Source organism: Anabrus simplex, chromosome 13 (genome assembly GCF_040414725.1).
Source record: "Anabrus simplex isolate iqAnaSimp1 chromosome 13, ASM4041472v1, whole genome shotgun sequence".
Taxonomy (NCBI): domain Eukaryota; kingdom Metazoa; phylum Arthropoda; class Insecta; order Orthoptera; family Tettigoniidae; genus Anabrus; species Anabrus simplex.
In genome coordinates this window covers 24,450,383-24,473,416 of record NC_090277.1, presented here as the reverse complement: position 1 = coordinate 24,473,416, position 23,034 = coordinate 24,450,383, and positions in this window count along the sequence as shown.

Sequence of the window (23,034 nt, the reverse complement as noted above, 5' to 3'; positions counted from 1 at the left end):
AGTAGGTTATATTTATAATACATCAGAGAAAGGTAAATTTAAATTATATGCATTTCAGATTCGGTAAGATAACAAGAATTGCACCTGGATACACGAAATATGCACTTCAGAGGACAGATGATTTCCACATGTTGCAATTGAAGTTAGTCTTCATTGACAAAATGATGGAAATCACTTCATGGGAAAGAAATTGTGAAAGGTGAGGGTTTTCGTAGATAAAAGAAAAATCCACGAACCCATTTATTTGATAAAGCTTGAAGCAGTTTTATGTATGTACAATTTACACAATTTAGTAACAACAGCAGTTTCTGTCTTTATCACTGATTGCTAATAATCATAACCAACAATGACACGCAGTTATCTACATTTACAGGCCTGGTTTTGCTAGCCGGGGTCTAAAAGTCAGCGGGCGAATCAATACAAGAATTATGGAAGCAAGCAGAAGGCGATCCTGATTGATGATTGATGCTTGCTGTTTAAGGGAGCCTATCATCTAGGTCATCGGCCCCTAATGGTACGAAATGAGAAGAAATGAAATGACAAATTAAAAACCCAAAATCTTCCACTGACCACAATTCAAAACGTGAGGAGGAAGAATGAATGGATGGATATAAATTTAAAACGATCAGTGGAACCGACCCACAGGGCCTCACATGCACAGATGCTGGCATAAAACAATAGTATTTCTGACCAAGGGACTGCTTCTATAGCACGATACTGAATCGATGATGCTTGTAGTCGAAAGGAGTCCAAAATCCAAATCATCGGCCCCTCATAATGGTACTTCTCGCTAGAAAAGTAGAAACGTGGTATTTGTCATGGTGCGGTACTAATCAACAGTAGCGTAGACTCGCGGAATTCCACATTATGGTACTACTCACAGGCAATGAAATTCGCTCATATATTACAGACCTATGGTAATTTGCACATTGCGGCGCCATTGACAGGCAATGCAAACCTATGGTGTTCATCACCTAAGTGTACTAACCACAGGGAATCGTACTATCCCGTCGTGTTCCTCATACAGTGGGTACTAATGATAGGCAAGCCAGAACCATGGGTTTCATCATCCCATGGTGTCGCTCATATAGTGCTACTAATCACAGATACTGTAAAAGCCGTCGCGCACTCATTTGCTACTAATCACAAACCTATTTGGTACTTAACATAGCTGAACTACGCGCAAGGAAAAGGGACCCATGGTATTCCCCGCGTGGTGGTACTAATCACGAAGAGTTTCATGGTTCTAATATAATCACCCTTGCTCGTCCATTTTAGCTGCCTCTTACGACAGGTAGGGGATACCGTGGGTGTATTTTTCATCTGCGTCCCCCACGCACAGGGGGTTGTGTGTTTAGTCTGCGAGAGGTATTTTATTTCCCTCAAGTCATTGGCATACCAGTTAGGAACCCACTATCCGCCACCTGGGACGCGCCACAGGGGAGTATCACCTCTCCCTCTGCTACGCCAGCATAGTAGGTTCGTGGTGAAGGTCGTCTTATCCTAGGAGCTGCAATGTCTCTCAATTGTTCCAAATGAAAACCCAGTTTTGAAGTTTGATACCTTAGACGTAATGGCAAGTTAGCGTCAATAAGGGATGCCTTTGACATGTTCGTTTCACAACTAACTGAAGTGTTTGTTCCATACGAGAATACTACTGTGGGTGAACAGAAGGTTCGCTTTAGGGGAAAATGCACCTTTAAGTAGTATTTACCGACCAAACCAAGAGTAAAATATTGATTAAATGTATAGCTCATCTCGGATTTGGGCACGGCTTATAAGTGTGTCACTGAAGTTTACAACGTAAACCAGTAAACGGACAGAGAGAAGTGAACAAGGGAAGGAATGTGGTATTGAGACTTGTCAAGGATATTGAGGGAACAGGGAGAAACGTCACTACATACAACTTATTCACCGAATTCACCCTGGCTAGCGAGCTTCTGAAAAAAGAACTACAATTTCAGCAATGACTGTTAAGGTCTTTTTAAAATGACTTATCATCACCTCTCCTACTGTAACACTTCTAGAGACTTAACACTTGCTGATCCCACGTTCCACACTCCTCGAACAGATCTATTCCAAGGAACTCAGGTTTTCATTCAGCATTTAATAATGGATCAGAAAACTAATGAAACCTAACCACTTCTCCACAACACAAAATCGACATGAATTTATGATGGATAGGTTAGTATAATTACTTACAAGAAATGAAAGATGAAAGATGATCGTCGAACAGACATACGCAAGTGCCGGCCAACAAGGGCAATAAAATGGATGATACACGGGGAAGATGTAAATAATACACAAGCAGTCACGAAAATACAAGGACACAAGTGTTTGAATAACAAGTGGCTACTTCGGATGTATTGAAACAAAGAACACAACAAGTAACGAATAGTAGAGCACAAAAACATCAAAAAAATATTTCACAACAAATCAAAAAGGAAATACAACAAAGATCATTTAGAGTGATATGAACATTTACAATTAGATTCATTAAAAAGAACATATGATTAATAACCAACTGTACAATGAGAAATAAGAAACATTAGGGAGGATATCGTAGAACAAAAAGAATAGGAGAAAACCACTGACTTAGAGTGCAGACGACTACAAATGAACGTAATCATCAACAATACAGATTGTTGCTATGGTCCTAAATGACTGAACCAAGATCCTTTGAGTAGCCCTAAATGAAAACTTGATACTCGCATTAATCTCCCAATACAAAAATTCTTCATAACAAAAGTTGCAAAATAAAACAAGGTATAGAAAGTCGCTGCATATTGTTTGCAAGTAATCTGAGATTAATTCAAAAATGTTACAAAAGTTTATTGAGATCCATCTATTCAATACGCATTGGGTTCTTAAAATTAAGATTTACATCTCGTCATACTAATTTAAGGGGACATGCCCAAAGGATAAAAATCAGGATCCTGATTACTCTAGAAAAGTGTTACATAACAAAACATGTGTGTTGTAGAAATGAGGAAACTTGTTGTAAGTTCACAAATGACAATTTACAAAATTAAAACATCTCTAAAAATATGTATGAGAATAATGCTTAATTTTGGTGGTCTTACATTGATATCATTAAACATTTAAATAAATATCAAATATGTCGATATTTATATGAACAATAAGAAAGTCTATGGCTAAAATTATGGCGTCAAGTTACACGTTCAAAGTATGAATTGAATCTGGTTTAAGGCAACTCAATTTGAAGTTGTAGAATGGTTACTATGAACCTTATGTAGTTTAATCATTGAAAGATGACACTGAATATCCTTGTTGGAAGCTTGTAGTGTTATCATACAGTGTACAGCTGTGTGACAGATGGAGTTGTTATTGTTATTAAACCCGTATTTGTAAGGTGGGTCCACAGTTTCATTTTTGTTGAAGAAGTGTAAAGCGGTTCACGATTGTGTGTTGAGATGCATGTCTTTACTAGCTGATGTGATAGCCACTTGTACTATTAGTCAATTCAGGATGCTCATGCTTGAAGTTGACTACAGCTTGAATGTTGAAATACAACTATTGACAGATGTGTGTTGAAGAATCTGTAATGAGAGGAGGGTAGAAGGATTTTAAAGATTAGACAAGTTAAATTTGACAAAAAATGCTGTGGTGTGAACTAGTTGCCTTTGCAGCGTCAGAACGAATAACACTTGCACTTCATGTATTGTACCTGTGTGGAATTTAGGGAAGGGGGTTGTAGCAGAGGAGATGAGATGGGCAGAGCATTGAGCTTATGCCCTGTTGGCTGTAGAAGGTTGTTAGGGGCAGACACGGATTGAGTTACCTTTAATGGAATGGTGGGAGTTTTTTGTGGATGTTAGTTTATACATTTTTAAGAACTTTATTTTTGATTTAAATATAGTGATGGTAACAACTTTGGTTAAATCTCGTATAAGGGATTCTCTACTTCAATTAAATCCTTGAGAGTTGGCTGTGCGGTTAGGAGCACTCAGCTATGAGCTTGCATCCGGGAGACAGTGGGTTCGAACCCCACTGTTGGCATCCCTGCAGATGGTTTTCTGTGGCTTCCCATTTTCACACCAGACTGTACCTTAATTAAGGCCACGGCTGCTTTCTTTCCATTCCTAGGACTTTCCTGTCCCATCATCACCATAAGACCTATCTGTGTCGGTGCAACATAAAGCGACTAGCATTTTTGATCCAAATATATATAAATGCTTTCTAGTTGATTCATTAACTTCCCTTTGCCCACACTTATGATAACTGTAGGGTCCTGTTCGATAGTTCTGAACTGACGCCCTTTATCGTTCATGTCACAACTCACGGCTGAGAACTTTTTTTTTGCTAGTTGTTTTACGTCGCACCGACACAGATAGGTCTTACTGCGACGATGGGACAGGAAAGGGCTAGGAGTGGGAAGGAAGCGGCCGTGGCCTAAATTAAGGTACAGCCCCAGCATTTGCCTGGTGTGAAAATGGGAAACCACGGAAAACCATTTTCAGGGCTGCCGACAGTGGGGTTCGAACCTACTATCTCCCGAATACTTGATACTGGCCGCACTTAAGCGACTGCAGCTATCGAGCTCGGTGGCTGAGAACTTGTTGTGTTTACTGGCGTTATAATGCTCTTGATACCTTGTACAGAAACTCCGGCCTGTTTGTCCAATGTACGAGGCATCACATTGCGTGGATTTGAGCCTGTATATGCCTGAGCCGGAATAGATGCTACTGTTTGAGTTGACTGTGTTGTGATTGAGAAACATGTTTTGGATGGGATTTGTTGTCCTGAAGGCAAAGTTGATATTTTGCATTTTTAAGGGGTTTGTTACCTGGTGTATACCTATATTATAGTAAGTGATAGTGACGAGTTTTTAATTTTTTTTGAATTCTGGTTGTGGGTTCCTTGTTGACTATTGAAAATGTCGCATCTGCAAAAAAGTTTTCTGTTTTTGTAATATATTCGTCGCTGTCTAATAAAAATGTGGTCCCTCCTTTGTCCGCTTTAGTTACTATGATGTTATTGTCTTTAATTTTGCATTTTAATCCTTGAATTAGATTTGTGTGGTTGGAATATTATATTATATTCAACCTCTGCTATAGTGTTCATAATGTTGCTTTTCATGTGCTGGGCCAATTATGATTTAATCCTTTGCTTAACTGGTCAATTTCTTTTTCTGAGAAGTTTGTGTTTGTCATATTAACTATGGCTGGTGAGTTGTTAAAAGGTGGGATGTGTTTTATTATTTCTACGTTCTTTTTGGATAACTGCAGCTGAGATTCTTTTAAGTAAGCAAGTCGTTTGTTTCCTGCTTAAGGAAACAATTAACTTGTAATCTACATGTAGCTGAAAGGAACTCTATTCTATTGGAGATATATGTTGAGATACTGCTAAGTGTATCTTGTATAACTGCAAATTTAATTGCAACTTCCTTCCGTAGAATGTTTCGATTTTGTCCTTACACCAGATTTCATTGGTTCAATTTTGGGTTTTAGTTAAATTGGGAGCAGGTAAGCCTTTCCACTGAACATGTCTCAAAAATATAGGAATCAACTTTAGTCGTAGACATTCCTTTAAATAAGCTATGTCTTTACTTATTTTACAGATCTTTATCTTTAGGATGAGGTGCATGTTTTACTTATAGGGAGCCTGGTAGGCTTTGACATTACATGTCACAAATCTCATGACTGGTCCGTATTGAAATTTATATTAATTCATAAATTTTACAAAAGTTCATTGAGATCCTCCTATTCAATACGCATTGGGTTCTTAAAATTAGGATTTATATCTTGGCATACAAAACAGGACATTTTCGCCCATTGCATTGGCATCATCACCCATAATATCATGCCCAAAGGGTAAATATCAGGATCCTGATTACTCTAGTCAAAGTGTTACACAGAGTAGCATGTGCATTATAAAAATGAGGAAACTTGTTGTAAGTTCACAAACGACAACTTACACAATTAAAATACGTCTAAAAAATATGCATGAGAGTTATATTGGTCAATGTTGGTACAGTCTTACACTGATATCTTTAAAACATTTAAAAAAATAGCCAATCCGTCTATATTTAAATAAAGGTAAAGAATGTCTATGGCTAAAATTATGGTCTCAAGTTACAAGTTCAAAGTATGAATCGAATGTGGTTTAAGGCAACTCAATTTGAAGTCGCAGAATGGTTATTATGAAACTTAAGTAGTTTAATCATTGAAAGATGACATTGAATATTCTTGCAGGAAGCTTGTATTGTTATCATACAGTTTACAGCTGTGTGGCTGATGGAGTTGTTATTGTTATTAATCCCGTATTTATACGGTGAGTCCACAGTCTCCTTATTTTTTTGAAGAAGTGAAAAAGAGTTTCACAACTGTGTGTTGCCATTTATGTCTTTACTAGCTGATGTGATAGCCTCCTCTTGTGCTATTAGTCAAATGTGGATGCTCGTGCTAGTAGTTGGCTACAGCTTGAATGTTGAAATCATCTATTGAGGGATGTGTGGTGAAGAATCTGTAATGAGAGGAGGGTAGAAGGATTTTTAAGATTAGAAAAAATGGGTTAAATTTGATGAAAAATGCTGTGCATTCATTTACTTACTCCCTTGACCTTTCAGGTGTGAACTAGCTGAGTTCACAGCATCAGAACGAATGACACTTGCACTTCTTATATTGTATCTGTGTTGAACTGAGGGAACGGGGTGTGGCGGAGGAGAGGAGATAGATTGAGTGTTGGGCTTATGCTCTGTTGGCTGTAGGTTGAACATTTACAGCGATAACGGCACAAACATCTTTGGAGCAGCTAAATAAATCAAAGACTTTCTGCAAAACAATCCTCAGAAAACCAACTCTTCGCAAAACTGCACGCATGGGACAGATATGGCATTTCATGCCTCCTGCAGCACCACACTTTGGTGGAATCTGGGAAGCAGCTGTCAGGAGTCTGATATATCACCTCTGAGGAATGATGTATTCTTATCGCTTCACCAACAAAGAATGGACCACTCTTAAAACACATACTAATATCCTCTCACCAAATATTTTTAGACGTGTTTTAATTGTGTAAATTGCTGTTTGTGAACTTACAACAAGTTTCCTCATTTCTAAAACACACGTGTTTCTCTATGTAAAACTTTGACTAGAGTAATCGGGATCCAGTCTTTCATCCTTTAAGCATAAGATCACGGCTGATGATGCCCATGCAATGGGCAAAATATTTCCCCTTAAATTAGTATGACAATATGTCAATCTTAATTTTTAGAACCCACTGTGTACTGAATAGGTGGATCTCAATAAACTTTTGTAACATTGTTGTATTAATACACATTTCAATATGGACCAGTCATGAGATTTGTAACTTATAATTACCTGAGATTGTTGTAACCAACCCACGGAGTGAAATTAAAGTACACTGTTCATATTGGAGTTGAACCCTGTACACAAATGATAGATCAATGTTGTGTAGGAAACTATCAGCTCATATTAAGACTATACAGGGTGAAGCGAAATTCGCGCACTCGGGCATCGCAGCGCGACTTCTCACATGCCAGCAATAAAAAAATGTCTCTCACAAAAGTTCGTCCTGCGAGTATCGAGTATATCCGGCAGAAAAAGAACGTTGAAGAGTGGCAATCTGGCAACACTGTAACCACATGTAGGGTAACTACGTGTCAGCACGTACTCGTCGTGCTGAACAGTTGGTGCAGAGGCTAGAGATTTGGGTTAGCATGCAGGAGGTCGAGTGTTCGATCCTGGGTGGAGGTGCACTTTTTATTTGCTAATTTCCATCGGACATTACATTCTGTAGTACAGTAAGACACCGTTTCTTAGGTCACATGTATCCTACATTTACAAAATTTAGTAACGCTGAACACGTTGCAACGCATCTAGTAGATGAAGTGGTGTGAATAAATTCACGCCCACGACGTGGAAAGGCGTCTTTCAAAGCTGACCAATGAAAACGAATGTTCGTGCATTTCTAGGATCGTAGTATGTAAGTGCAAATGGTTTCTAGGGGACGCGCTGCAGTCGCTGTTGACGATTAAGATGCCAGATACCATACCACCTGGACTACATTTACGAAATAAAAAACATACGCCTCAAACCAGGATCGACCCTCTCGACCTCCTGCATGCTTAACCCAAAACTCTAGCCTCTGCACCAACTGTACAGCACGATTGATATGTGCTGACAGAGGTAGTTACCCTACATATGGTTACAGTGTTGCCAGATTGCCACTCTTCAACGTCCTTTTTCTCCCGGATATACTCGCAGGACGAACTTTTGTGAGAGACATCTTTTTATTGCTGGCACGTAAGGAGTCGCGCTGTGACGCCCGAGTGCGCGAATTTCGCTTCACCCTGTATATCCAATCATAGATCAAGAAGGCCATCTTCATGTCGGCAGAAGACTGCAAATACTCCAATCCTAGTGAAGTGGAAACGTTAGAAATTCTGTATCATGTCATCTCATAAATACAATTATGATGGCAGAATACCTTGACTACTTCATCCTGGCACTCAACTCTCTGAGAGACATGTTTAGATCTCATCAGCAAGGGGGACGGAAAGAAGCTATACTCATGCACGTCTCAAGTGTTCTAAGTTGAATGCAGATACCTCAGAACAATTAATGTGAAATACACAAAGGTTGCATGTAACCCCAATGCACCCATTCCTTAAAAGTAGCATAGATTATCTTGGCCCAATTCTCATAAAAATGGTGTGAGATCGAACAAGACAAGATTGTCCAGCTACCAAGGCTGTCTACATAGATATTATACCTGATCTCACCATAGCAACATTTCTCTCCGCAATTTATCGACTTAGTTCTCATAGAGGTCAAACCCTGAACATTTACAGCGATAACAGCACAAACTTCTTCAGAGCAGCTAAAGAAATCAAGGCCTTTCTGCAAAACAACCCTCAAAAAACCAACTCTTCACACAACTGCAGGCATGGGAAAGACATGGCATTTCATTCCTCTTGCAGCACCACACTTTGGTGAAATCTAGGAGGTAGCTGTCAAGAGTCTGGTATATCACCTCAGATGAGTGATGGATTCTTATTGCTCCAACAACAAAGGATTGACCATTCTTAAGACACATACACACATCCACTTACCAAAGATATATGATGAATATTTTGACACTTCTTACCTAACTACATCCCATTTCCTTATAGGAGAGCCAATTACTACACTCTCCGATCATGATTATACTTCCTCTCCCATCACAACCTTGCCCGCATTGCTATATATTCAGCAGCTAACCTAGAACTCCTGGAAGATATGGTCAAATGAATATCTCAATAAATGGGCAATGAAACACCCCATAGTAACATAATCATACTGAAGGAAGACGACACACATGCTATGAAGTGGACGATAGCAGTGATCAAATGTGTATTCTGGTAGTGACGAATTCATTCATGTAACAAATGTTCAGGTGAGTAACAGTGAACTTACAAGGCCTATTCACAAACACTATCCCTTATGAAGTATGAAGAAAAAATGCAAGGTAACTCTTGAATGACTTATTTATTCATTGCACGTATAAGTAATATTCTAAGCCACAATGAACTAGTAACACCATAGACCACATTAGGAAGAATAAGAATGTTCTTCACTTGCCATGAGATGGCTACAATGTGTGTAGTATATAAGTGAACACTCACAGTAAACAAGCATATCACCTGCAACTTGTATCCACAAGTAATTGTATTATCTAGAAATCAATAATTAATATAATAAGATTACAAAAGTGTTTCATTTGGAACCAACTAGTAAAATAGCCTGTAATAATAACAAAAGAATGTATCTTACAGCTACTTTGCATTGGAAAATATTTACAAAGTCAAAAGTATTAGTAGGAATGATAAGAGCTCTCAAATGATACAGAGTAGAGGTGTTTGGAGCAATCCTAATTGCTGCACAATTCAATATGCAAGATTGTGGAAAAACTTGAAGGAAAAGTGAAAACTAGGTAAGTAAACTGTCAATCTCATAAAAAATACATACTCCATAGTACTATCAATCATGAGCACTGAAATAAGAGTCAAACACTGATATCTGTCAAGCCATTTTCTAACCATTTCCATTACCTGACGATGGCTTATCAAATTATGTACATTACCTCAAGAGAGTTTTCCTGAGATGACCCTGGCTCTGTTAACTCTGATTTAATTTCCCCTTTCAGAGTTATCACTTCTGATACTTGTTCAATATTTTCCTGTGGAAAATAAGATATATTAGGTATGCTCGTAATACATATCTACAAATATAGTCACGAACAAATGAACATGTTAATACATTAATTGCCAGTATTACAGCTACTTTCAAAATTTCACTAATGTTTAAGGAAGATTACTACCAGCAGAGGATTGTTGTAACAAAAGGCTGCACTGAGAATGGTGTTACTGTTCCTTCTCACTCCTTATGTGAGATAAAGAATGAGACTGAGAACAAAATATAAAATGTGAAACATTTCCTAGCCATACCAGAATATATACCAACAGGGATGGAATTGGCACCACCTCGCACAGAATTTGCAAGGAAGCACATATAGGCATAAACACTAAATTATATGAACTGTTTTCACATGTACAATCATATGAATCAAATCTTAAAAGTTGTTTGAACCAATTACAAGTGCTACAACTGCTCTAAATAATTTTTGTTCTCAGCTTAGAGTTTGTTTACAGACAGATTAAAATACCATGAAATATTGGAATCACATTCTCTACTCTGGTTTCGCCGAGCTCACAAGGGCTACATAAAGCATTAAGACAGTTCTGTTTCAAACAGCATATTTCAGTGCTTTCAAGTGTAAAATAAAAAAATAAACATGAAACAAGCAAGCTTATCACAGTCATACACCAGCAAAAGAAGTGATGTAGCCCAAAATCAAAGCAACCACAAATGAAATATTTTACTACTACAAACATGTTATGTAGTGTTCTGTGAAGAACTGTGGGGATGAGGACACTGTCAGTGGAGAGTCTGCAGTGTTGGAGGGTACATCTGCAGTTTCAGAAAATCTTTTATGATCTACTATGAGACCTTTAAATTTCTCACTTGGATTCATAAAACCTTGTCGGCACTAAAGGGAGGAGGGACTGTGATCAAAAGCTTATGTTCTAGTATAAGATAACCGACTAATTAAAGTGAATTAAAGTATAGAGTTCCAGAATATACTGACTTAACCCATTCAATATAGAACCGACTTAACCATTCAATTCAGAAGAGAACAGTAGCTGAACCAAGGAATGGATGAAAAGGATGCACAAAAAGGAGAGGTAAATAATGATGAACAGGAGAGAAAAAATTTTGTTTAATGTGCCTTAACTCCTCAAATTGTCAGAGCCAACTAAGAACATTATCTCAGAAATCATGTACTCTAGAGCCATTAGACATAATTCTCTATACAACACACAGTCGGATCTTTATTTGAGGAATAAAATGAGCTAATCAACATTCTCCTTTTCTAAATGGATTCAATGTCTGAACAAGATACTTATTTTGAGAGAAAGTACATTCAGATTTTGAGCTATTTTATCTCTCCTATGCCATAGGCAAATCTGTTCTTTCCTTAACACGCATATCTTCCAGCACATTGTGGACTTGAGGGTAACCCAGAGTAATCACATCAGTGTTGACATTTTGTTTAGCAGACTGGTATATTTCCAGTCTCAAAATCACTCACGAAAGATGTGTGATTTTTTACTTCTTCTACACTAATTACGATAGGAGTAATAATTTTTAACATGTGGTTCTGATGGTGGTGCAGCAGTGTTGGAAGATATTAGTTTAAAGAAAGCACAATGGGCCAACCATCCTATAGTATAATCAGAGGGGAAAAATTGAAGAGGTGCAACCCCTAAACCAAAGTAATTTTGATACTGGCAGTAAAAAGTACAGTCTAATCCAACCCCAACCATTACATACTCGCTAACAGTTTCTGATACTGGCACATATTTCTTTAACATAATTCTCATATCAGTACAAGTTTGAAGCAGTAGCATTATAAGAAATATTAAACCTAGAGTTCTTAATCAGGAGTGTGCTCATATGCCAGGTTCAAGTCTGACATAACAAGAAATATCAAAGGTAGAAATCTTGAACAACAGTACTCTCACATCTTGGATATGTTCAGACACCATTCTCTCCTCTAGTGCCTGTGAGAACTCAAAAAGCACAAATTTATTCTGAGAACAGCATTCATTAATTGCAGAAATTTAGCTTTGAGCAACTTTTGAGCCATATCTCATCTGTAAATTAGCAGTCCACAGCGTTTGCAATAGGTTATTACTGTCAAGACACGGTTATTCATTGAACATCTCTCTACAAACTGTCAAGGTTTTCAAAGACTATGAGGTGCCAGAATGATGTGCAGGAATTCACTTTCATGCCAGTAAAATTACAGACATATGCTGGGATGACTCAGCTTCTTCAAATACCTCTGGACCGAACCCCAATCACACTCACAGACATGAAATTAGCATGTCATCAGTTTACCCCCTGAGCTATAAGTTGAAAAGCCATTGAACTGGAAATCACACACACAGAAGATTGCAATGGATTGTGATTAGAGTAGCAAAAGACAGAGAAAGGAAAGGTAATGAAAATATCTCGCACCATCTCCAAATTTTCCACTGCATCTCTGCATTCATCATGGTGTTTGCTTTAGACGAACTATACTCACAGTAAATTTCCTAGGCAGAATTTGACTACATGCTCACCCAACATCCGTGTCATTGTAAAGAAGTTTAAAGGATGCAAATCTGACTTGGGATTTCTTTTGGAGGAAAAATGTTCTCCGTGTGAGCCAGGGAACTACTGGCCATAACATAATTCAATCTAGCACCCACCATTTTCCAGCAACTACTAGCACTACAATTGGCTGATATTATAGGAAATGATGTCAATACCACAAAGATTACTAGACCATGCAGAATAAATAAATGACCACACACCCTAGAGAAATCAATTTCAATAACCAACAGAGGTAATCAATTACCAACAGGCAGTCAGTCAACGGGTACTTAACACATGAAATGCCCTGAAGCCTCAATCTTGAGACACTGCTAATCACAACTTTGTCACTAGCAGGACCTAACCAAGGCTCCTTCAACATCAAGCCTACACCACTGATTCAACTTTATGCCACTAAAAAACATAGAATGCATTGATGCATTGCCGTCTCCCTAGTAAATGCTAGTGGCCAACTATCCACACGGCGGCCCCTATCCGGTGGCTTATACCATCAGAACCCCTTTCCATGTCCCATGAGTAGAATACCAAAGGGGATTCTGGACCACAGGGAGATTCAGGACCACATGGATTCTGGACCACCGCAGCCTCTGCTCCAGCTCCAGCGCGCGCGCCCCCTACGGGGCCCCCCTGCAGAGCCACGGGCAGCAAGGCCATGCAGGGTCTTTATGTAGGAGGCAATTATTTCTTGAAGGTTACTGTGGCAGTGACCATGGAGCGGCGAATGGGTTTGCTTTAAAGTTCACTTGCTGGTGAAAGGTGAACCGAGGGCTGCTATGCAAGATAGCTGCTGTATACTCTATTCGTATACACCAAACTGCAGAGGTATCGCACTAGACCTTTAAGTGTGATAACCGTTTATATTCATTCGGCTACAAGCATTCTAAATTTCCAATAATAATACTAGAATTTTAAGGTGATCAGCAGACTTCAGTTTTACAGCTCACTACCCTTCTTGACATAACATTCAACAAACCGTTTTCGAGATAATGTCTATTTAATCCAAGAATTTTGAAGTTGGAACACAATATACCAACTTATCAATATATTCTGTGACTGAAAACAGTGGAAACATCAAAGCACGTAAGTGACGAATCGGACTGTCGACACTTCAGGTTCTTAACATAACTTATTTTGTTAGTCAATACTGGTGTGGGGCTAGTGAAATGGTGGTTTAAAAAATTGCTCCTTTTTGCTTTAAAACCAAACCTTTTCGAGATATATTGTCTATATATTAACCCAAAATTTTGACTATTTCAATTTGAAACACAATATATCAGCTTATCAATACATTCTGAGATCGAAAACAGTGGAAATGTCAAAGGACCTAACTACAAAAATGGTTCCCTTTAATGAAATTTGGAAGATGCTACTAAGGCAAATCTCTTCCGTTAGTAACAGGGGAGCAGGAGATATGAGATGGCCTGCTGTCTTACCTTCAACAGAGAAAGGGAGGCGAAATGTGTTAATGGATACAGTACATCTGCAGAGGAATCTCGGGAACATGGAGGCTTAGGACCATGCTGTAGATAACTCTCAGAGTTCGGCGGCTGTGTAGCCCTTAGCCTATATTCGGGAGTTGGCAGGTTCATAACTCTTGCTTGTTGGCTACGCCAAGACGCTTAGCTATAACCTGGGTGTAATGCGGAAGGGTATGCGTGGGTCTCGTGACCTGATCGAGCGACCGCTGCTCGTCTAGGGTTGGCCCTAGTTTCAGGAAAGAAAGAAAATATTCCTGCTCTATAGTCCCGTTCTCTTATGCGGAATCGGAGATGAGGTGGGATGAATATGAGTGTTTGAATCTAACCTCGGATAAGGATAAAATGAATAACGGCAAATAAAACTGGGAAGAGAGAGTGTGCCGACACACAGCCTACTCTTGTCGAATAAGACCAAGGCGGAACAGTTCGACACTTTATGCCCCTCTCCGAGGTTACCGTAAATTTTTGTTGTATACCCCATTGCGAAAAGGTTTGGAATTTAATCAACGCTCGAAATTGTGCACTACTACCGCTCTTACCTTGCCGACTAATATTCCAATAATGAAAAAAAAATTCTAGTATTAGGACTCAAACCAGCTAACTCACGTGTTAGATCGAAAATAGAGGAATGAATTTTCACCGGTTTTATTATTGCCGTTTCTATGGGATCGGAGGTGAGGTGTCATGCATTCGAACCCAGTCAACAGAGCCAAAACAATGGGTTCACAGATATAAGACTGAAGTAAGGTTTGTTAGGAACATTAGAGCAGGAGGTCTGAGACGGCTTCCCCGATTACTTAAACTTAACCGTATGACTTTTCTGCACATTCTGCTGTTCTAATACACGATCGTAGTGCTCATCAGCTTTGTGTTAGCGTAAATCCCGTTTAACTGCTACCGACTTTGAAATACGTTTATGTGATCTAGAACGAGGAAAAAAAAATATTCCTGATCATTAGTCCTGTTCTCTTATGCACGCTCGGGAATGAAGTAGAATGAACTTGAATGTTTGACGCAAACCTCAGATGACGGTGAAATAAATGACGGCGAGTGAAACTGGGATCCTACTTCCCATGTCGAATACTAATGGGGTGCTAGCTCTTCGACACTTTATGTCGCTATCCGAAGTTACTCTTACATTGTCGTATACTCCCCCACGAAAAGGTGTAGAATTTAATCCAGATTTGAAATTACTCTGCCGACTAACCTTCTGATAATGAACATTTATTTTTAATATCGGGACTTGGATCGCCTAATTTCAGTGTTAGAACGAAAAGAAAAGAAAACTCTTGACAACTATGACTACAAAAAGAATTAATGCACTACTTTCCTCCCTTAACTATTCCCATGTCAATAGGGTCTGAGATGAGGTGACTTGCATTCGAACGGATATGAACCTAGTCTCAAGAACAAAAACTCCATCGTTCACACGCCCGCTTGAATTCTTTTTATTATTATTACTAACAAATACATCACAGTTAGGATATATCCCGATAGGAGTTGTTTTGTGAGAATTCTGGAGCCTCCTCCTCCTCCTCAGCAGGCTGCCCATCCCGACGTCAGACTATTAGAATTAGGGCCATTTTCTCCAAATCGAGTTAAACCTGGTATAAATTAAACACGTTTAACTTTAGTACCTAGTTTAAAGTTGCGTCCATTTTCTCCACCAATTTCTGACACTCGTTTAGTTTAAACGGGCGAGCTGTCGTTGGCGCTAACGTTGGCTGCACTGAAGGAATAGTCGAAGGCATGGTCGATTGGAATTGGCCAATCAGACCCAAGTAATTCAATGACCGACATTTTTGTAATAATATCAGCTGTTTGTGGCGAGTTAATGCTATCGTACGTAGTGAATAAAGAACAAATTCGGCGGGATATTAGCTTTACTGATAAATAAATTGTTTACATTTGTGCGAAGTGTTGTGTCATATAATTCTACCTATTGCTGTCTACAATTTATTGGAACGCACTTTTATTTCTTATTTTTCTCTGTCATGCTTTACCACAAACAAGTACCGTGGGCCTGATACGTGTCTTTTGATGTCTATTGTCTTACGGAACACACGGGAACGTTGAAATATTAAAATCCTGGTCTTTCAGCAATAGGCCTACGGTATTCCTTTCCTCAGAAAATCAACATTTATGTGAATTTCAAGTAAACAAATTCCAAGCATGCTCGGGATCTATCTCCTATCAAAATCCATCGCCCTCGGCCGGGATCAATCTCACAAACCTTGGATCCAGCAGACAGACCACTGAGGATGTATTATTTGGAGATGTATTGCTTGATTCCATATTCGTTTATAACATAACCAAGTTCGCGATATGTCGTACTGTATGCATAATACTCTTCTCCCTATAGCATTAATATTTCTATTGCTGGTATGCTGGCAATAGATACGATGAAACATTCTTAACTATAATCTATTCTATTACAAGTTTACTACCAAGCATGAAATACTTTATTGTTTTTCTGATCCTATAAATATATAATCTAGCGATTAGAAATTGTATACCACCGCCTCTCCTACCGTGCCGGTCAACATTCTGATGGTAAAAATATTTTCGACAAATTAGATTCGAACCGTCTTGTCACGGATTCGGACGATGCTGACTTCACGCTTTAGCGACCACAGCCACCACGTACCGCATGAAGAGCGGACGTATTACACGACTTATGTAGGAATATGTCAAAAAATGCTTTCACAGCCGCAGATCTTAAAATCACAGCAATAGAACCCGCTTTTGGGTGGTTAGGCCGTGTGCATTATGCAGAGTTTCGTCCAGACGTGCCATTTGGACTCATCAGCTGGAATGGCACGCCCCTCCAGGACTCTGCTTAGCAGTAGCAGACCAAACTGCGTGGCCTCGCTGTGTTAGCAAATCAAGTTTGCTAACCTGCTAAAGGAGAAATCATTTCTCCGTTCAAAAAATGCTCCCCCATTGGAGATACAATGTCAAAAAATGCTTTCACAGCCGCAGATCTTAAAATCACAGCAATAGAACCCGCTTTTGGGTGGTTAGGCCGTGTGCATTATGCAGAGTTTCGTCCAGACGTGCCATTTGGACTCATCAGCTGGAATGGCACGCCCCTCCAGGACTCTGCTTAGCAGTAGCAGACCAAACTGCGTGGCCTCGCTGTGTTAGCAAATCAAGTTTGCTAACCTGCTAAAGGAGAAATCATTTCTCCGTTCAAAAAATGCTCCCCCATTGGAGATACAATGTCAAAAAATGCTTTCACAGCCGCAGATCTTAAAATCACAGCAATAGAACCCGCTTTTGGGTGGTTAGACCGTGTGCATTATGCAGAGTTTCGTCCAGACGTGCCATTTGGACTCATCAGCTGGAATGGCACGCCCCTCCAGGACTCTGCTTAGCAGTAGCAGACCAAACTGCGTGGCCTCGCTGTGTTAGCAAATCAAGTTTGCTAACCTGCTAAAGGAGAAATCATTTCTCCGTTCTAAAAATGCTCCCCCATTGGAGATACAATGTCAAAAAATGCTTTCACAGCCGCAGATCTTAAAATCACAGCAATAGAACCCGCTTTTGGGTGGTTAGGCCGTGTGCATTATGCAGAGTTTCGTCCAGACGTGCCATTTGGACTCATCAGCTGGAATGGCACGCCCCTCCAGGACTCTGCTTAGCAGTAGCAGACCAAACTGCGTGGCCTCGCTGTGTTAGCAAATCAAGTTTGCTAACCTGCTAAAGGAGAAATCATTTCTCCGTTCAAAAAATGCTCCCCCATTGGAGATACAATGTCAAAAAATGCTTTCACAGCCGCAGATCTTAAAATCACAGCAATAGAATCCGCTTTTGGGTGGTTAGGCCGTGTGCATTATGCAGAGTTTCGTCCAGACGTGCCATTTGGACTCATCAGCTGGAATGGCACGCCCCTCCAGGACTCTGCTTAGCAGTAGCAGACCAAACTGCGTGGCCTCGCTGTGTTAGCAAATCAAGCAGAGTCCTGGAGGGGCGTGCCATTCCAGCTGATGAGTCCAAATGGCACGTCTGGACGAAACTCTGCATAATGCACACGGCCTAACCACCCAAAAGCGGGTTCTATTGCTGTGATTTTAAGATCTGCGGCTGTGAAAGCATTTTTTGACATTGTATCTCCAATGGGGGAGCATTTTTTGAACGGAGAAATGATTTCTCCTTTAGCAGGTTAGCAAACTTGATTTGCTAACACAGCGAGGCCACGCAGTTTGGTCCAGGATTCTCTACTTCTCGCTAGGAGCGACATCTCCGAGTGGAACATCAAAGCTACTCCTTACTCCTTAATTTTTTTTTTTTTCGGCCGGGTGGCTCACCATCTTTACCTCCGCTACCTCGCCGACTCTAAAGAGCATATTGGCTGACACCTAGTTGGTAGTCGGCCTCCCCGCCATGCTTACCTGCCTACTCCGTAACGTCAACCTCGCTCTCTCAGATGACGATATCGTCCAACACATCCGCCAGGCAGGCGTTCCAGTTCATTGGGCCACAAGACTACGAAACAGTTCCGGACTGTCACCAGATGTCCTTCTATATTTTCACACAGAGGAAGACGTCTGCCGCCTCATGAACAACGGCGTCCATATTCATCACATCTTCCATCGTGCGGAAGTTACTCCTGCGTCACTCATAGATCAGCTCATAGCCACTAATTTTACTCCGCCTGCAACGGTCGCGCCACCACAGGAGACTTCCTACCAGCTGCCTTCGCACCAAGTGGAATCTACGCCGTCAAGCCACCCAACATCACACGCCGTTTCTACGTCGCCGATAACTACCACTACCACCACCATCTCCACTACAACATCAACCTTCCACCCCTCCCCCATTCCCACCACTGTGGTTACAACCAGTCATCCTGCGTCCATAATGATTTCTTCCCTCCCTCTTCCTTCAACACCTGAAGAACGTCATGCCTCATACATGCCTCCGGCAACGTCTGCAGCACCGTCGTCTTCGTCGTCTTTCAACGCCGCCGAAGAAGCACCACCCTCATCGCAGTCATCACCGTCCCGCCACACTATGTATAGCTGTGTGATCCGTGGATTGGATCCTGCTCACTCAGAACAAGCCATCCTCCAACAACTTCGAGCAGAAGGCGTACCCGTCCGTCGAGTCTTCAGGATCAAGAACACCTCCGGTCTGACGTACATGGTCCGTATCCACCTCCCTACTGCCGTCGACGTTCACCATCTCATCGCCAATGGAGTCTACATCTTTGGCCATCGCTACAAAGTCGAGCCATCTCTTTCACCACCCCAACCTGTTCTACATAACTCCAACAATGCCCGTCGTCACACCCGGCCACCCCCTCCATATCGACCCCCACCACCCGTTTACCCTCCCCTCCCATCAATCAGTTTCTTCCCCCCATCAGCTCCAACACTCGACATCTGGAGATTCCTAACTTCCTCCCTCTATAACATCACGGCGACCCTGCACCTCCTCAGTTTCCATTTACAGCCTGGTACCCTCCTCTAAACATGCCACTCCTCCCGCACACCCTCATAACCTCAGCCCCGTAGCCATTCATCAAAATTTAAATACCGTTTTTCCCCTCTTCTTCATTTGAAACATCTCACTGTTCTCCCCACATCTCCCGGCCCGAGAGATCGCGACACGATCTAGGGGGCCCGCCCCGTCCTTCGGGCGGGGAATGAAAGCCTTGCAGCAGCAGCAGCAGTTTGGTCTGCTACTGCTAAGCAGAGTCCTGGAGGGGCGTGCCATTCCAGCTGATGAGTCCAAATGGCACGTCTGGACGAAACTCTGCATAATGCACACGGCCTAACCACCCAAAAGCGGGTTCTATTGCTGTGATTTTAAGATCTGCGGCTGTGAAAGCATTTTTTGACATTGTATCTCCAATGGGGGAGCATTTTTTGAACGGAGAAATGATTTCTCCTTTAGCAGGTTAGCAAACTTGATTTGCTAACACAGCGAGGCCACGCAGTTTGGTCTAATCTTCTCTCCAGGATCTCAAATCTGGGTAAACCTCAAGTGAACTTCTCAACTCGTCGCAGAAGACACTCCTGTTATTTTTTGATCGGCCGGGTGGCTACACATCTTTACTTTCCACTCGCGCCGAGCCAACAAAGCATATAGGCCGGCTCCTCGTTGGATGTCAGCCTCCCTATCACCAACCACCATGACGACCATCACCACTACCTTTGCGACCGCTGCTCACACCTTTTCCTCGCTTTCCATCACAACTGTTACGTCGTCCCATTCATCGCCGCTTCTATCCACCTCTCTCCCCGCGCTACCTCCTGTTGATCCACCTCGACTATTACGTATTCCTGCCCGCTACTTCACCCGCCCTTCTACGCTGTCTACATCCGCCTTGCCGACCATGACATCACCGCCACCACTGTCCGTCGTAACAGCAGCAGCCGCTCATCAACTTCCAACACCGTCAGACACATCAGCCACAAACGAAGTCTTCAGTTGCGTCGTCCGCGGCGTAAGCCCACTCATCCCGGCAACCGACATTCAAGAACAACTTCGCCTTCAAGCCATACCCGTCAAGAGGGCATTCCGTATCTACAACTCCACCGGTCCGACGTATTTAATCAGACTTCAGCTTTCCAGTGCAGCAGCCGTCGCCCACCTGATCTCCAGCGGAGCACTTCTCTACGGCCGTCGTCATCCCGTCGAACCCTCTCGCTCACCCCCCCGCCCCAGATATCACCACTCCACCTCTCGTCGCCATACCCGGCCTGATCATCCTCCCTTCCAACGCTCTATCTATGTCCGTCCAACTCCTTCTTCTGCTAATATCTCCCTCCCACCACCACCGACCCTTGAACATCTCCGACACCTCGCAACTGTCCTTTATCACATCGCTTCAACACTTCACCACCTTACACTCCCACGAAACTTCCTTCTCGACACTCCTGTATAAATCTCCAAATTTTCACACCGTTTTTCCCTCTTCTTCATTTGACACCTCTCACTGTTCTCTCCACATCTCCCGGCCCGAGAGATCGCGACACGATCTAGGGGGCCCGCCCCGTCCTTCAGGCGGGGAATGAAAGCTCTGCAGCAGCAGCAGCAGCAGTTTGGTCTGCTACTGCTAAGCAGAGTCCTGGAGGGGCGTGCCATTCCAGCTGATGAGTCCAAATGGCACGTCTGGACGAAACTCTGCATAATGCACACGGCCTAACCACCCAAAAGCGGGTTCTATTGCTGTGATTTTATGTAGGAATATTTTTATGCTTCACATTACAGTATTCATACCACGAACAGTATTTTACAGTATATAATATTATAAGGAGACTGCAATTTAAGGTCTGTGGTCCCCGTTGTTAATGAAAAAAATGCCTGCGCATCATATCTTAAAGCAACCAGAATCATTGCTTCTAGCGAAATAGCATTATTTCGTGCAGTTGACGTTTTAAATGAATCCTTCTTCGATACTAGACAATCCTTGCTGTTCGCTTATGAATTATAAATCCATCAAAGAACTCCGTTACATCCGATTTTCCAAGATTGTAAACTTTTGTTGGAACGCGGCTTCTTAACCTCTCTTGCACATCAAAATTATTTCCTATTTAACCAAAGACTTCAATAAATTCTCCCATTTTTCTAATGCTAATACTAGGTTATAATTTTAGTACGTTTTTCATTAAAGTGCTGCAGTACTGGTAGTCAAAACCAACCCTTCTATTAGGAAAATCACAGATACATTAATAAAATGTCAAGAAGGTTGAATATAAACAGCAGTTTAAACCAACAATATAGAAGGTTTAATTCTGAGCCAGGTTTAAACTTGATACAAAGTTTAAACCAATATGGGGAAAATGAATGTTAGTTTAAACTCAGACTTAAACCAGATTAAAATAAACCTACTTTAAACTCATTTGGGGAAAACGGCCCTTAATGTTATAGGGAGCACGTAATAGGTGTTCGACCAGCAGGCTGCACTTTCTCTACACCAAACTATTGGGACTAACAGACTAGGGAGCGTTTAACAACCGTTATACTAGCGGGCTTCCCTTCCCTATACCAGGCTTATATACGATATTATACAGCTTTAGTATTTCTGGTGCTTAACACTACGGATTACAATAATACTATCGGTTGAGCTCACTACTTACTAGCTTAGCATTTATTAAAAGTGATAATAAAGTAAGTCCGCCTCTGTGGTGTAGTGGTTAGCGTGATTAGCTGCCACCCTCGGAGGTACGGGTTCGATTCCCGGCTATGCCACGAAATTTGAAAAGTGGTACGAGGGCTGGAACAAGGTCCACTCAGCCGCGGGAAGTCAAGTGAGTAGAGGTGGGTTTGATTCCCACCTCAGCCATCCTGGAAGTGGTTTTCCGTGGTTTCCCACTCCTCCTCCAGGCAAATGCCGGGATGGTACCTAACTTAAGGCCCTCTTCCTTGCCCGTCCCATCCAATCTTCCCATCCCATCCACAAAGCCCCTGTTCAGCATAGCAGGTGAGGCCGCCTGGGCGAGTTACTGGTCATTCACCCCAGTTGTATCCCCGACGGTAGAGGTGGGATGCCTCGCTGAGTCCGAGGGAAAAACCGACCCTGGAGGGTAAACATTAAGAAGAAAATAAAGTAAATTAAGAACCAAGGCTCGGTAGAAACAGGAGGGCAGGAGGTGTGAGATGGCTTGGTCGTCCACTTACTGATGTGAGGTTGAACCGTATGACTTTAATACACAATTCTGCTAATGCTCGCGGTAGTCTTGAACTGTTTGTTGCGAAATTGATATTCTTTCTCAAATGACTTCGTATCGTATTTGTATCGCTGCCGGTTAAGGCACCGGCCTTCTGACCTAGCAGGCTCGATTCTGGCTCAGTCTGGTATT